At 46.4% G+C, this 13005-nt stretch overlaps 9 non-coding genes across 9 annotated transcripts; all 9 read right to left on the reverse strand.

Annotated features, from left to right (window-relative positions):
- Window positions 1-312: 312 nt before the first annotated feature.
- LOC142287690 (U2 spliceosomal RNA) lies at window positions 313-503 on the reverse strand. Its single transcript, XR_012748606.1, has one exon. It is a non-coding gene; the product is annotated as a U2 spliceosomal RNA (small nuclear RNA).
- A 1117-nt stretch (window positions 504-1620) lies between these two features.
- Window positions 1621-1811, reverse strand: LOC142287692 (U2 spliceosomal RNA). The gene has a single exon (XR_012748607.1). It is a non-coding gene; the product is annotated as a U2 spliceosomal RNA (small nuclear RNA).
- Window positions 1812-2928: 1117 nt separating this feature from the next.
- On the reverse strand, window positions 2929-3119 carry LOC142287693 (U2 spliceosomal RNA). Its single transcript, XR_012748608.1, has one exon. It is a non-coding gene; the product is annotated as a U2 spliceosomal RNA (small nuclear RNA).
- Window positions 3120-4236: 1117 nt separating this feature from the next.
- Window positions 4237-4427, reverse strand: LOC142287694 (U2 spliceosomal RNA). Its single transcript, XR_012748609.1, has one exon. It is a non-coding gene; the product is annotated as a U2 spliceosomal RNA (small nuclear RNA).
- A 1116-nt stretch (window positions 4428-5543) lies between these two features.
- LOC142287696 (U2 spliceosomal RNA) lies at window positions 5544-5734 on the reverse strand. Its single transcript, XR_012748611.1, has one exon. It is a non-coding gene; the product is annotated as a U2 spliceosomal RNA (small nuclear RNA).
- A 1118-nt stretch (window positions 5735-6852) lies between these two features.
- Window positions 6853-7043, reverse strand: LOC142287697 (U2 spliceosomal RNA). The gene has a single exon (XR_012748612.1). It is a non-coding gene; the product is annotated as a U2 spliceosomal RNA (small nuclear RNA).
- A 1118-nt stretch (window positions 7044-8161) lies between these two features.
- On the reverse strand, window positions 8162-8352 carry LOC142287698 (U2 spliceosomal RNA). The gene has a single exon (XR_012748613.1). It is a non-coding gene; the product is annotated as a U2 spliceosomal RNA (small nuclear RNA).
- A 1118-nt stretch (window positions 8353-9470) lies between these two features.
- LOC142287699 (U2 spliceosomal RNA) lies at window positions 9471-9661 on the reverse strand. The gene has a single exon (XR_012748614.1). It is a non-coding gene; the product is annotated as a U2 spliceosomal RNA (small nuclear RNA).
- A 1114-nt stretch (window positions 9662-10775) lies between these two features.
- LOC142287700 (U2 spliceosomal RNA) lies at window positions 10776-10965 on the reverse strand. Its single transcript, XR_012748615.1, has one exon. It is a non-coding gene; the product is annotated as a U2 spliceosomal RNA (small nuclear RNA).
- Window positions 10966-13005: the final 2040 nt, after the last annotated feature.

A 13005-nucleotide genomic window follows, 5' to 3' on the forward strand; every position in this document is an offset into this window, starting at 1 on the left:
ATTTGGAGTGGAAGCAGAGAGATAACACCAGATGCCAATTGTAGATCCTCTCACACCTGTGGTCACTGCAGCATCTGACTCCACTTTGTCCAAAAGGGATCTATTCCATTCAATTACACATGATCTAGATTAGACTGACAACAAGATACTGCACGGGACATAGCAGAGTTGGTGAAGTTGAGTGGTGATGAGTTTGCTATTTGGATGAATAAAGCAAGTAAAAAGTGTGTTAGATAAAAATTCATTTCAATTCGCTAATCGGGCTAATATGAATCAGGTGAATCGAGTTCTGCTTTTGGAAACTGGGTTAAGAAGGGGTGCACCGTTCCTGGAGGTACTGCAATACCAGGTCAATGCGTGGAGTGGACAGAGCAAGCTCTTTTTCCATCTCCCTGTTCTAAAAATCCATTTAATATATGGTCCCCAGATAGGGGACGTATCAGATATTAAACTGATAAGAACAGATACTACACTTGATCTTAGCCAAAAGGCCGAGAAGCGATAACCAGAATTGGTTTGGGCCTCGAGTGGCACCCTGGCCTATGCCGGACACATCTTAGGGAGAGAGAGCGAGAGGGAGACAAACCCACGCCTACACAAGACATTTTGTCACCCAAGCCAACCCTTGAAAAGGCTGCTTTGCAGAGCAAAAACAAGAAGAATGGTGCGTTTTGCAGCCGCCGCCCACTGCAATGAATCTGAATAACTCCTCCTTTAGGGCGCAAGCAACTCCCCTCCCCCTTGCAGTCTTTCCAATTCACGATACAAAAAGACGGACAGGACAGGTTGCCTGACTTTCCGTCACTGCCACCCTTTGCCATCCTTACCCGTAGAAAGCCCTTTCATCATCCCCAAACCCTAATCTTTTCCCTTTCCTTCCCAGCCCCCAAACCCTGCCCTCTGTACCTTTCTCACCACCCGCTTCCCTTCTCCTGTCATCCCCCTACCACCCGGGAAAAAAAGAGATTGCCCCCTCCTTCCACTAGCCCACCCTCCCACCCAAAGAACAACTTCTTCTGCGCAGCTTGTTTTCTAGGCAGCAGCGCTATTGTGATGTCATCGGGGGGCATTGTGACAAGCCGCCAGTGTTCCGTCTCTTCATGTTGTGCACTGTTCAAACCGAAAATACATCAACAGGCAGGCTACAGAAAAGCTTACTAACAAAGGTTAGAGAGGGGCTTTCTCAGAGGGCTTTTTACAGTTTGTCTATTCCCAATTAGCCGGTTTAGTATACTTAATGAAAGTACTAATTCTTTCATAGGCCGCCCATTCTTAGTATTTGACGTTCAGGTAACAACAGGTAACTTTATTTGGAGTGGAAGCAGAGAGATAACACCAGATGCCAATTGTAGATCCTCTCACACCTGTGGTCACTGCAGCATCTGACTCCACTTTGTCCAAAAGGGATCTATTCCATTCAATTACACATGATCTAGATTAGACTGACAACAAGATACTGCACGGGACATAGCAGAGTTGGTGAAGTTGAGTGGTGATGAGTTTGCTATTTGGATGAATAAAGCAAGTAAAAAGTGTGTTAGATAAAAATTCATTTCAATTCGCTAATCGGGCTAATATGAATCAGGTGAATCGAGTTCTGCTTTTGGAAACTGGGTTAAGAAGGGGTGCACCGTTCCTGGAGGTACTGCAATACCAGGTCAATGCGTGGAGTGGACAGAGCAAGCTCTTTTTCCATCTCCCTGTTCTAAAAATCCATTTAATATATGGTCCCCAGATAGGGGACGTATCAGATATTAAACTGATAAGAACAGATACTACACTTGATCTTAGCCAAAAGGCCGAGAAGCGATAACCAGAATTGGTTTGGGCCTCGAGTGGCACCCTGGCCTATGCCGGACACATCTTAGGGAGAGAGAGCGAGAGGGAGACAAACCCACGCCTACACAAGACATTTTGTCACCCAAGCCAACCCTTGAAAAGGCTGCTTTGCAGAGCAAAAACAAGAAGAATGGTGCGTTTTGCAGCCGCCGCCCACTGCAATGAATCTGAATAACTCCTCCTTTAGGGCGCAAGCAACTCCCCTCCCCCTTGCAGTCTTTCCAATTCACGATACAAAAAGACGGACAGGACAGGTTGCCTGACTTTCCGTCACTGCCACCCTTTGCCATCCTTACCCGTAGAAAGCCCTTTCATCATCCCCAAACCCTAATCTTTTCCCTTTCCTTCCCAGCCCCCAAACCCTGCCCTCTGTACCTTTCTCACCACCCGCTTCCCTTCTCCTGTCATCCCCCTACCACCCGGGAAAAAAAGAGATTGCCCCCTCCTTCCACTAGCCCACCCTCCCACCCAAAGAACAACTTCTTCTGCGCAGCTTGTTTTCTAGGCAGCAGCGCTATTGTGATGTCATCGGGGGGCATTGTGACAAGCCGCCAGTGTTCCGTCTCTTCATGTTGTGCACTGTTCAAACCGAAAATACATCAACAGGCAGGCTACAGAAAAGCTTACTAACAAAGGTTAGAGAGGGGCTTTCTCAGAGGGCTTTTTACAGTTTGTCTATTCCCAATTAGCCGGTTTAGTATACTTAATGAAAGTACTAATTCTTTCATAGGCCGCCCATTCTTAGTATTTGACGTTCAGGTAACAACAGGTAACTTTATTTGGAGTGGAAGCAGAGAGATAACACCAGATGCCAATTGTAGATCCTCTCACACCTGTGGTCACTGCAGCATCTGACTCCACTTTGTCCAAAAGGGATCTATTCCATTCAATTACACATGATCTAGATTAGACTGACAACAAGATACTGCACGGGACATAGCAGAGTTGGTGAAGTTGAGTGGTGATGAGTTTGCTATTTGGATGAATAAAGCAAGTAAAAAGTGTGTTAGATAAAAATTCATTTCAATTCGCTAATCGGGCTAATATGAATCAGGTGAATCGAGTTCTGCTTTTGGAAACTGGGTTAAGAAGGGGTGCACCGTTCCTGGAGGTACTGCAATACCAGGTCAATGCGTGGAGTGGACAGAGCAAGCTCTTTTTCCATCTCCCTGTTCTAAAAATCCATTTAATATATGGTCCCCAGATAGGGGACGTATCAGATATTAAACTGATAAGAACAGATACTACACTTGATCTTAGCCAAAAGGCCGAGAAGCGATAACCAGAATTGGTTTGGGCCTCGAGTGGCACCCTGGCCTATGCCGGACACATCTTAGGGAGAGAGAGCGAGAGGGAGACAAACCCACGCCTACACAAGACATTTTGTCACCCAAGCCAACCCTTGAAAAGGCTGCTTTGCAGAGCAAAAACAAGAAGAATGGTGCGTTTTGCAGCCGCCGCCCACTGCAATGAATCTGAATAACTCCTCCTTTAGGGCGCAAGCAACTCCCCTCCCCCTTGCAGTCTTTCCAATTCACGATACAAAAAGACGGACAGGACAGGTTGCCTGACTTTCCGTCACTGCCACCCTTTGCCATCCTTACCCGTAGAAAGCCCTTTCATCATCCCCAAACCCTAATCTTTTCCCTTTCCTTCCCAGCCCCCAAACCCTGCCCTCTGTACCTTTCTCACCACCCGCTTCCCTTCTCCTGTCATCCCCCTACCACCCGGGAAAAAAAGAGATTGCCCCCTCCTTCCACTAGCCCACCCTCCCACCCAAAGAACAACTTCTTCTGCGCAGCTTGTTTTCTAGGCAGCAGCGCTATTGTGATGTCATCGGGGGGCATTGTGACAAGCCGCCAGTGTTCCGTCTCTTCATGTTGTGCACTGTTCAAACCGAAAATACATCAACAGGCAGGCTACAGAAAAGCTTACTAACAAAGGTTAGAGAGGGGCTTTCTCAGAGGGCTTTTTACAGTTTGTCTATTCCCAATTAGCCGGTTTAGTATACTTAATGAAAGTACTAATTCTTTCATAGGCCGCCCATTCTTAGTATTTGACGTTCAGGTAACAACAGGTAACTTTATTTGGAGTGGAAGCAGAGAGATAACACCAGATGCCAATTGTAGATCCTCTCACACCTGTGGTCACTGCAGCATCTGACTCCACTTTGTCCAAAAGGGATCTATTCCATTCAATTACACATGATCTAGATTAGACTGACAACAAGATACTGCACGGGACATAGCAGAGTTGGTGAAGTTGAGTGGTGATGAGTTTGCTATTTGGATGAATAAAGCAAGTAAAAAGTGTGTTAGATAAAAATTCATTTCAATTCGCTAATCGGGCTAATATGAATCAGGTGAATCGAGTTCTGCTTTTGGAAACTGGGTTAAGAAGGGGTGCACCGTTCCTGGAGGTACTGCAATACCAGGTCAATGCGTGGAGTGGACAGAGCAAGCTCTTTTTCCATCTCCCTGTTCTAAAAATCCATTTAATATATGGTCCCCAGATAGGGGACGTATCAGATATTAAACTGATAAGAACAGATACTACACTTGATCTTAGCCAAAAGGCCGAGAAGCGATAACCAGAATTGGTTTGGGCCTCGAGTGGCACCCTGGCCTATGCCGGACACATCTTAGGGAGAGAGAGCGAGAGGGAGACAAACCCACGCCTACACAAGACATTTTGTCACCCAAGCCAACCCTTGAAAAGGCTGCTTTGCAGAGCAAAAACAAGAAGAATGGTGCGTTTTGCAGCCGCCGCCCACTGCAATGAATCTGAATAACTCCTCCTTTAGGGCGCAAGCAACTCCCCTCCCCCTTGCAGTCTTTCCAATTCACGATACAAAAAGACGGACAGGACAGGTTGCCTGACTTTCCGTCACTGCCACCCTTTGCCATCCTTACCCGTAGAAAGCCCTTTCATCATCCCCAAACCCTAATCTTTTCCCTTTCCTTCCCAGCCCCCAAACCCTGCCCTCTGTACCTTTCTCACCACCCGCTTCCCTTCTCCTGTCATCCCCCTACCACCCGGGAAAAAAAGAGATTGCCCCCTCCTTCCACTAGCCCACCCTCCCACCCAAAGAACAACTTCTTCTGCGCAGCTTGTTTTCTAGGCAGCAGCGCTATTGTGATGTCATCGGGGGGCATTGTGACAAGCCGCCAGTGTTCCGTCTCTTCATGTTGTGCACTGTTCAAACCGAAAATACATCAACAGGCAGGCTACAGAAAAGCTTACTAACAAAGGTTAGAGAGGGGCTTTCTCAGAGGGCTTTTTACAGTTTGTCTATTCCCAATTAGCCGGTTTAGTATACTTAATGAAAGTACTAATTCTTTCATAGGCCGCCCATTCTTAGTATTTGACGTTCAGGTAACAACAGGTAACTTTATTTGGAGTGGAAGCAGAGAGATAACCCAGATGCCAATTGTAGATCCTCTCACACCTGTGGTCACTGCAGCATCTGACTCCACTTTGTCCAAAAGGGATCTATTCCATTCAATTACACATGATCTAGATTAGACTGACAACAAGATACTGCACGGGACATAGCAGAGTTGGTGAAGTTGAGTGGTGATGAGTTTGCTATTTGGATGAATAAAGCAAGTAAAAAGTGTGTTAGATAAAAATTCATTTCAATTCGCTAATCGGGCTAATATGAATCAGGTGAATCGAGTTCTGCTTTTGGAAACTGGGTTAAGAAGGGGTGCACCGTTCCTGGAGGTACTGCAATACCAGGTCAATGCGTGGAGTGGACAGAGCAAGCTCTTTTTCCATCTCCCTGTTCTAAAAATCCATTTAATATATGGTCCCCAGATAGGGGACGTATCAGATATTAAACTGATAAGAACAGATACTACACTTGATCTTAGCCAAAAGGCCGAGAAGCGATAACCAGAATTGGTTTGGGCCTCGAGTGGCACCCTGGCCTATGCCGGACACATCTTAGGGAGAGAGAGCGAGAGGGAGACAAACCCACGCCTACACAAGACATTTTGTCACCCAAGCCAACCCTTGAAAAGGCTGCTTTGCAGAGCAAAAACAAGAAGAATGGTGCGTTTTGCAGCCGCCGCCCACTGCAATGAATCTGAATAACTCCTCCTTTAGGGCGCAAGCAACTCCCCTCCCCCTTGCAGTCTTTCCAATTCACGATACAAAAAGACGGACAGGACAGGTTGCCTGACTTTCCGTCACTGCCACCCTTTGCCATCCTTACCCGTAGAAAGCCCTTTCATCATCCCCAAACCCTAATCTTTTCCCTTTCCTTCCCAGCCCCCAAACCCTGCCCTCTGTACCTTTCTCACCACCCGCTTCCCTTCTCCTGTCATCCCCCTACCACCCGGGAAAAAAAGAGATTGCCCCCCTCCTTCCACTAGCCCACCCTCCCACCCAAAGAACAACTTCTTCTGCGCAGCTTGTTTTCTAGGCAGCAGCGCTATTGTGATGTCATCGGGGGGCATTGTGACAAGCCGCCAGTGTTCCGTCTCTTCATGTTGTGCACTGTTCAAACCGAAAATACATCAACAGGCAGGCTACAGAAAAGCTTACTAACAAAGGTTAGAGAGGGGCTTTCTCAGAGGGCTTTTTACAGTTTGTCTATTCCCAATTAGCCGGTTTAGTATACTTAATGAAAGTACTAATTCTTTCATAGGCCGCCCATTCTTAGTATTTGACGTTCAGGTAACAACAGGTAACTTTATTTGGAGTGGAAGCAGAGAGATAACACCAGATGCCAATTGTAGATCCTCTCACACCTGTGGTCACTGCAGCATCTGACTCCACTTTGTCCAAAAGGGATCTATTCCATTCAATTACACATGATCTAGATTAGACTGACAACAAGATACTGCACGGGACATAGCAGAGTTGGTGAAGTTGAGTGGTGATGAGTTTGCTATTTGGATGAATAAAGCAAGTAAAAAGTGTGTTAGATAAAAATTCATTTCAATTCGCTAATCGGGCTAATATGAATCAGGTGAATCGAGTTCTGCTTTTGGAAACTGGGTTAAGAAGGGGTGCACCGTTCCTGGAGGTACTGCAATACCAGGTCAATGCGTGGAGTGGACAGAGCAAGCTCTTTTTCCATCTCCCTGTTCTAAAAATCCATTTAATATATGGTCCCCAGATAGGGGACGTATCAGATATTAAACTGATAAGAACAGATACTACACTTGATCTTAGCCAAAAGGCCGAGAAGCGATAACCAGAATTGGTTTGGGCCTCGAGTGGCACCCTGGCCTATGCCGGACACATCTTAGGGAGAGAGAGCGAGAGGGAGACAAACCCACGCCTACACAAGACATTTTGTCACCCAAGCCAACCCTTGAAAAGGCTGCTTTGCAGAGCAAAAACAAGAAGAATGGTGCGTTTTGCAGCCGCCGCCCACTGCAATGAATCTGAATAACTCCTCCTTTAGGGCGCAAGCAACTCCCCTCCCCCTTGCAGTCTTTCCAATTCACGATACAAAAAGACGGACAGGACAGGTTGCCTGACTTTCCGTCACTGCCACCCTTTGCCATCCTTACCCGTAGAAAGCCCTTTCATCATCCCCAAACCCTAATCTTTTCCCCTTTCCTTCCCAGCCCCCAAACCCTGCCCTCTGTACCTTTCTCACCACCCGCTTCCCTTCTCCTGTCATCCCCCTACCACCCGGGAAAAAAAGAGATTGCCCCCTCCTTCCACTAGCCCACCCTCCCACCCAAAGAACAACTTCTTCTGCGCAGCTTGTTTTCTAGGCAGCAGCGCTATTGTGATGTCATCGGGGGGCATTGTGACAAGCCGCCAGTGTTCCGTCTCTTCATGTTGTGCACTGTTCAAACCGAAAATACATCAACAGGCAGGCTACAGAAAAGCTTACTAACAAAGGTTAGAGAGGGGCTTTCTCAGAGGGCTTTTTACAGTTTGTCTATTCCCAATTAGCCGGTTTAGTATACTTAATGAAAGTACTAATTCTTTCATAGGCCGCCCATTCTTAGTATTTGACGTTCAGGTAACAACAGGTAACTTTATTTGGAGTGGAAGCAGAGAGATAACACCAGATGCCAATTGTAGATCCTCTCACACCTGTGGTCACTGCAGCATCTGACTCCACTTTGTCCAAAAGGGATCTATTCCATTCAATTACACATGATCTAGATTAGACTGACAACAAGATACTGCACGGGACATAGCAGAGTTGGTGAAGTTGAGTGGTGATGAGTTTGCTATTTGGATGAATAAAGCAAGTAAAAAGTGTGTTAGATAAAAATTCATTTCAATTCGCTAATCGGGCTAATATGAATCAGGTGAATCGAGTTCTGCTTTTGGAAACTGGGTTAAGAAGGGGTGCACCGTTCCTGGAGGTACTGCAATACCAGGTCAATGCGTGGAGTGGACAGAGCAAGCTCTTTTTCCATCTCCCTGTTCTAAAAATCCATTTAATATATGGTCCCCAGATAGGGGACGTATCAGATATTAAACTGATAAGAACAGATACTACACTTGATCTTAGCCAAAAGGCCGAGAAGCGATAACCAGAATTGGTTTGGGCCTCTGAGTGGCACCCTGGCCTATGCCCGGACACATCTTAGGGAGAGAGAGCGAGAGGGAGACAAACCCACGCCTACACAAGACATTTTGTCACCCAAGCCAACCCTTGAAAAGGCTGCTTTGCAGAGCAAAAACAAGAAGAATGGTGCGTTTTGCAGCCGCCGCCCACTGCAATGAATCTGAATAACTCCTCCTTTAGGGCGCAAGCAACTCCCCTCCCCCTTGCAGTCTTTCCAATTCACGATACAAAAAGACGGACAGGACAGGTTGCCTGACTTTCCGTCACCTGCCACCCTTTGCCATCCTTACCCGTAGAAAGCCCTTTCATCATCCCCAACCCTAATCTTTTCCCTTTCCTTCCCAGCCCCCAAACCCTGCCCTCTGTACCTTTCTCACCACCGCTTCCCTTCTCCTGTCATCCCCCTACCACCCGGGAAAAAAAGAGATTGCCCCCTCCTTCCACTAGCCCACCCTCCCACCCAAAGAACAACTTCTTCTGCGCAGCTTGTTTTCTAGGCAGCAGCGCTATTGTGATGTCATCGGGGGGCATTGTGACAAGCCGCCAGTGTTCCGTCTCTTCATGTTGTGCACTGTTCAAACCGAAAATACATCAACAGGCAGGCTACAGAAAAGCTTACTAACAAAGGTTAGAGAGGGGCTTTCTCAGAGGGCTTTTTACAGTTTGTCTATTCCCAATTAGCCGGTTTAGTATACTTAATGAAAGTACTAATTCTTTCATAGGCCGCCCATTCTTAGTATTTGACGTTCAGGTAACAACAGGTAACTTTATTTGGAGTGGAAGCAGAGAGATAACACCAGATGCCAATTGTAGATCCTCTCACACCTGTGGTCACTGCAGCATCTGACTCCCACTTTGTCCAAAAGGGATCTATTCCATTCAATTACACATGATCTAGATTAGACTGACAACAAGATACTGCACGGGACATAGCAGAGTTGGTGAAGTTGAGTGGTGATGAGTTTGCTATTTGGATGAATAAAGCAAGTAAAAAGTGTGTTAGATAAAAATTCATTTCAATTCGCTAATCGGGCTAATATGAATCAGGTGAATCGAGTTCTGCTTTTGGAAACTGGGTAAGAAGGGGTGCACCGTTCCTGGAGGTACTGCAATACCAGGTCAATGCGTGGAGTGGACAGAGCAAGCTCTTTTTCCATCTCCCTGTTCTAAAAATCCATTTAATATATGGTCCCCAGATAGGGGACGTATCAGATATTAAACTGATAAGAACAGATACTACACTTGATCTTAGCCAAAAGGCCGAGAAGCGATAACCAGAATTGGTTTGGCCTCGAGTGGCACCCTGGCCTATGCCGGACACATCTTAGGGAGAGAGAGCGAGAGGGAGACAAACCCACGCCTACACAAGACATTTTGTCACCCAAGCCAACCCTTGAAAAGGCTGCTTTGCAGAGCAAAAACAAGAAGAATGGTGCGTTTTGCAGCCGCCGCCACTGCAATGAATCTGAATAACTCCCTCCTTTAGGGCGCAAGCAACTCCCCTCCCCCTTGCAGTCTTTCCAATTCACGATACAAAAAGACGGGACAGGACAGGTTGCCTGACTTTCCGTCACTGCCACCCTTTGCCATCCTACCCGTAGAAAGCCCTTTCATCATCCCCAAACCCTAATCTTTTCCCCTTTCCTTCCCAGCCCCCAAACCCTGCCCTCTGTACCTTTCTCACCACCGCTTCCCTTCTCCTGTCATCCCCCTACCACCCGGGAAAAAAAGAGATTGCCCCCTCCTTCCACTAGCCCACCCTCCCACCCAAAGAACAACTTCTTCTGCGCAGCTTGTTTTCTAGGCAGCAGCGCTATTGTGATGTCATCGGGGGGCATTGTGACAAGCCGCCAGTGTTCCGTCTCTTCATGTTGTGCACTGTTCAAACCGAAAATACATCAACAGGCAGGCTACAGAAAAGCTTACTAACAAAGGTTAGAGAGGGGCTTTCTCAGAGGGCTTTTTACAGTTTGTCTATTCCCATTAGCCGGTTTAGTATACTTAATGAAAGTACTAATTCTTTCATAGGCCGCCCATTCTTAGTATTTGACGTTCAGGTAACAACAGGTAACTTTATTTGGAGTGGAAGCAGAGAGATAACACCAGATGCCAATTGTAGATCCTCTCACACCTGTGGTCACTGCAGCATCTGACTCCACTTTGTCCAAAAGGGATCTATTCCATTCAATTACACATGATCTAGATTAGACTGACAACAGATACTGCACGGGACATAGCAGAGTTGGTGAAGTTGAGTGGTGATGAGTTTGCTATTTGGATGAATAAAAGCAAGTAAAAAGTGTGTTAGATAAAAATTCATTTCAATTCGCTAATCGGGCTAATATGAATCAGGTGAATCGAGTTCTGCTTTTGGAAACTGGTTAAGAAGGGGTGCACCGTTCCTGGAGGTACTGCAATACCAGGTCAATGCGTGGAGTGGACAGAGCAAGCTCTTTTTCCATCTCCCTGTTCTAAAAATCCATTTAATATATGGTCCCCAGATAGGGGACGTATCAGATATTAAACTGATAAGAACAGATACTACACTTGATCTTAGCCAAAGGCCGAGAAGCGATACCAGAATTGGTTTGGGCCTCGAGTGGCACCCTGGCCTATGCCGGACACATCTTAGGGAGAGAGAGCGAGAGGGAGACAAACCCACGCCTACACAAGACATTTTGTCACCCAAGCCAACCCTTGAAAAGGCTGCTTTGCAGAGCAAAAACAAGAAGAATGGTGCGTTTTGCAGCCGCCGCCCACTGCAATGAATCTGAATAACTCCTCCTTTAGGGCGCAAGCAACTCCCCTCCCCCTTGCAGTCTTTCCAATTCACGATACAAAAAGACGGACAGGACAGGTTGCCTGACTTTCCGTCACTGCCACCCCTTTGCCATCCTTACCCGTAGAAAGCCCTTTCATCATCCCCAAACCCTAATCTTTTCCCTTTCCTTCCCAGCCCCCAAACCCTGCCCTCTGTACCTTTCTCACCACCCGCTTCCCTTCTCCTGTCATCCCCCTACCACCCGGGAAAAAAAGAGATTGCCCCCTCCTTCCACTAGCCCACCCTCCCACCCAAAGAACAACTTCTTCTGCGCAGCTTGTTTTCTAGGCAGCAGCGCTATTGTGATGTCATCGGGGGGCATTGTGACAAGCCGCCAGTGTTCCGTCTCTTCATGTTGTGCACTGTTCAAACCGAAAATACATCAACAGGCAGGCTACAGAAAAGCTTACTAACAAAGGTAGAGAGGGGCTTTCTCAGAGGGCTTTTTACAGTTTGTCTATTCCCAATTAGCCGGTTTAGTATACTTAATGAAAGTACTAATTCTTTCATAGGCCGCCCATTCTTAGTATTTGACGTTCAGGTAACAACAGGTAACTTTATTTGGAGTGGAAGCAGAGAGATAACACCAGATGCCAATTGTAGATCCTCTCACACCTGTGGTCACTGCAGCATCTGACTCCACTTTGTCCAAAAGGGATCTATTCCATTCAATTACACATGATCTAGATTAGACTGACAACAAGATACTGCACGGGACATAGCAGAGTTGGTGAAGTTGAGTGGTGATGAGTTTGCTATTTGGATGAATAAAGCAAGTAAAAAGTGTGTTAGATAAAAATTCATTTCAATTCGCTAATCGGGCTGCCTAAGAGTACACTGCACCCAACGAGAATGAATTACCTGCAACCACTGAGAACCTCCTGATCCAAACATAGTTAAAGGCATTGGACTTTTTTGGGAAACCCCATGTAAGTGCATTTTGAGATAATGGATGATATTTTCACCCATATGGTCATGCCAAACAGCAGTCTTGTGAAATTAACCTCTATGGGCTTCTAAAAATTTGTCTAAGGCCTCTTTCACACGTCAGTATTTTGCATCAGTGTTTCATCAGTGTGTCATCAGTATTTGGATGCCAAAACCAGGAATGTCTCCAAAACACAGAACACGTGTCAGTCTTTCAATTATAGTTGTTCTAGTAAGTTCCACTCCTGGTTTTTGGCATCCAAATACTGATGACACACTGACGAAACACTGATGCAAAATACTGACGTGTGAAAGAGGCCTAACAGTGGGCATTCTTGCATGGGTCAGACTTAAAAAACAAATTCATGCAAGTAGGCATTGAATTGTTGGGAGGTATATTGCATATACAGTGTGTCCACCCATATTCCAGTCCACCACCATTAACTTGAGAACGGCGGCAGCTATAGGAATAGAAGCTGGTGTCTAGGTATAGTAAGGTATCCATTCGCTACAGCAATGAAACCACCTATAGCGCCACCTGGTGGAAAACACGGAGTTAGCATTTTTATCTCGAAAACGGAACGAGATAGAAAAAAAAATGAATTAAAAAGGTTGTAGGGCATGCATCAATTCAATACGAATCGACACCTTGCATACAGAAACGCTATGATTAGAAACCCGATGACCCCCCCCCCAAAACATTGAATGCTGGTCAGTGCAGATAGCGCTCATTGAGACTTGATGCTCAAGAGTGGCCCCGTCAGGGCTGCAATGCACATCTGGACTCTGCACAGCATACTGGATCTTGCTGCACGCTGGTGCAATAAGGGGTAGGTGACACGTTGCACAAGCATCTGTGAGTACGTCG

This window comes from Anomaloglossus baeobatrachus, unplaced genomic scaffold (genome assembly GCF_048569485.1).
Source record: "Anomaloglossus baeobatrachus isolate aAnoBae1 unplaced genomic scaffold, aAnoBae1.hap1 Scaffold_756, whole genome shotgun sequence".
In the NCBI taxonomy this organism is placed as follows: Eukaryota; Metazoa; Chordata; class Amphibia; order Anura; family Aromobatidae; genus Anomaloglossus; species Anomaloglossus baeobatrachus.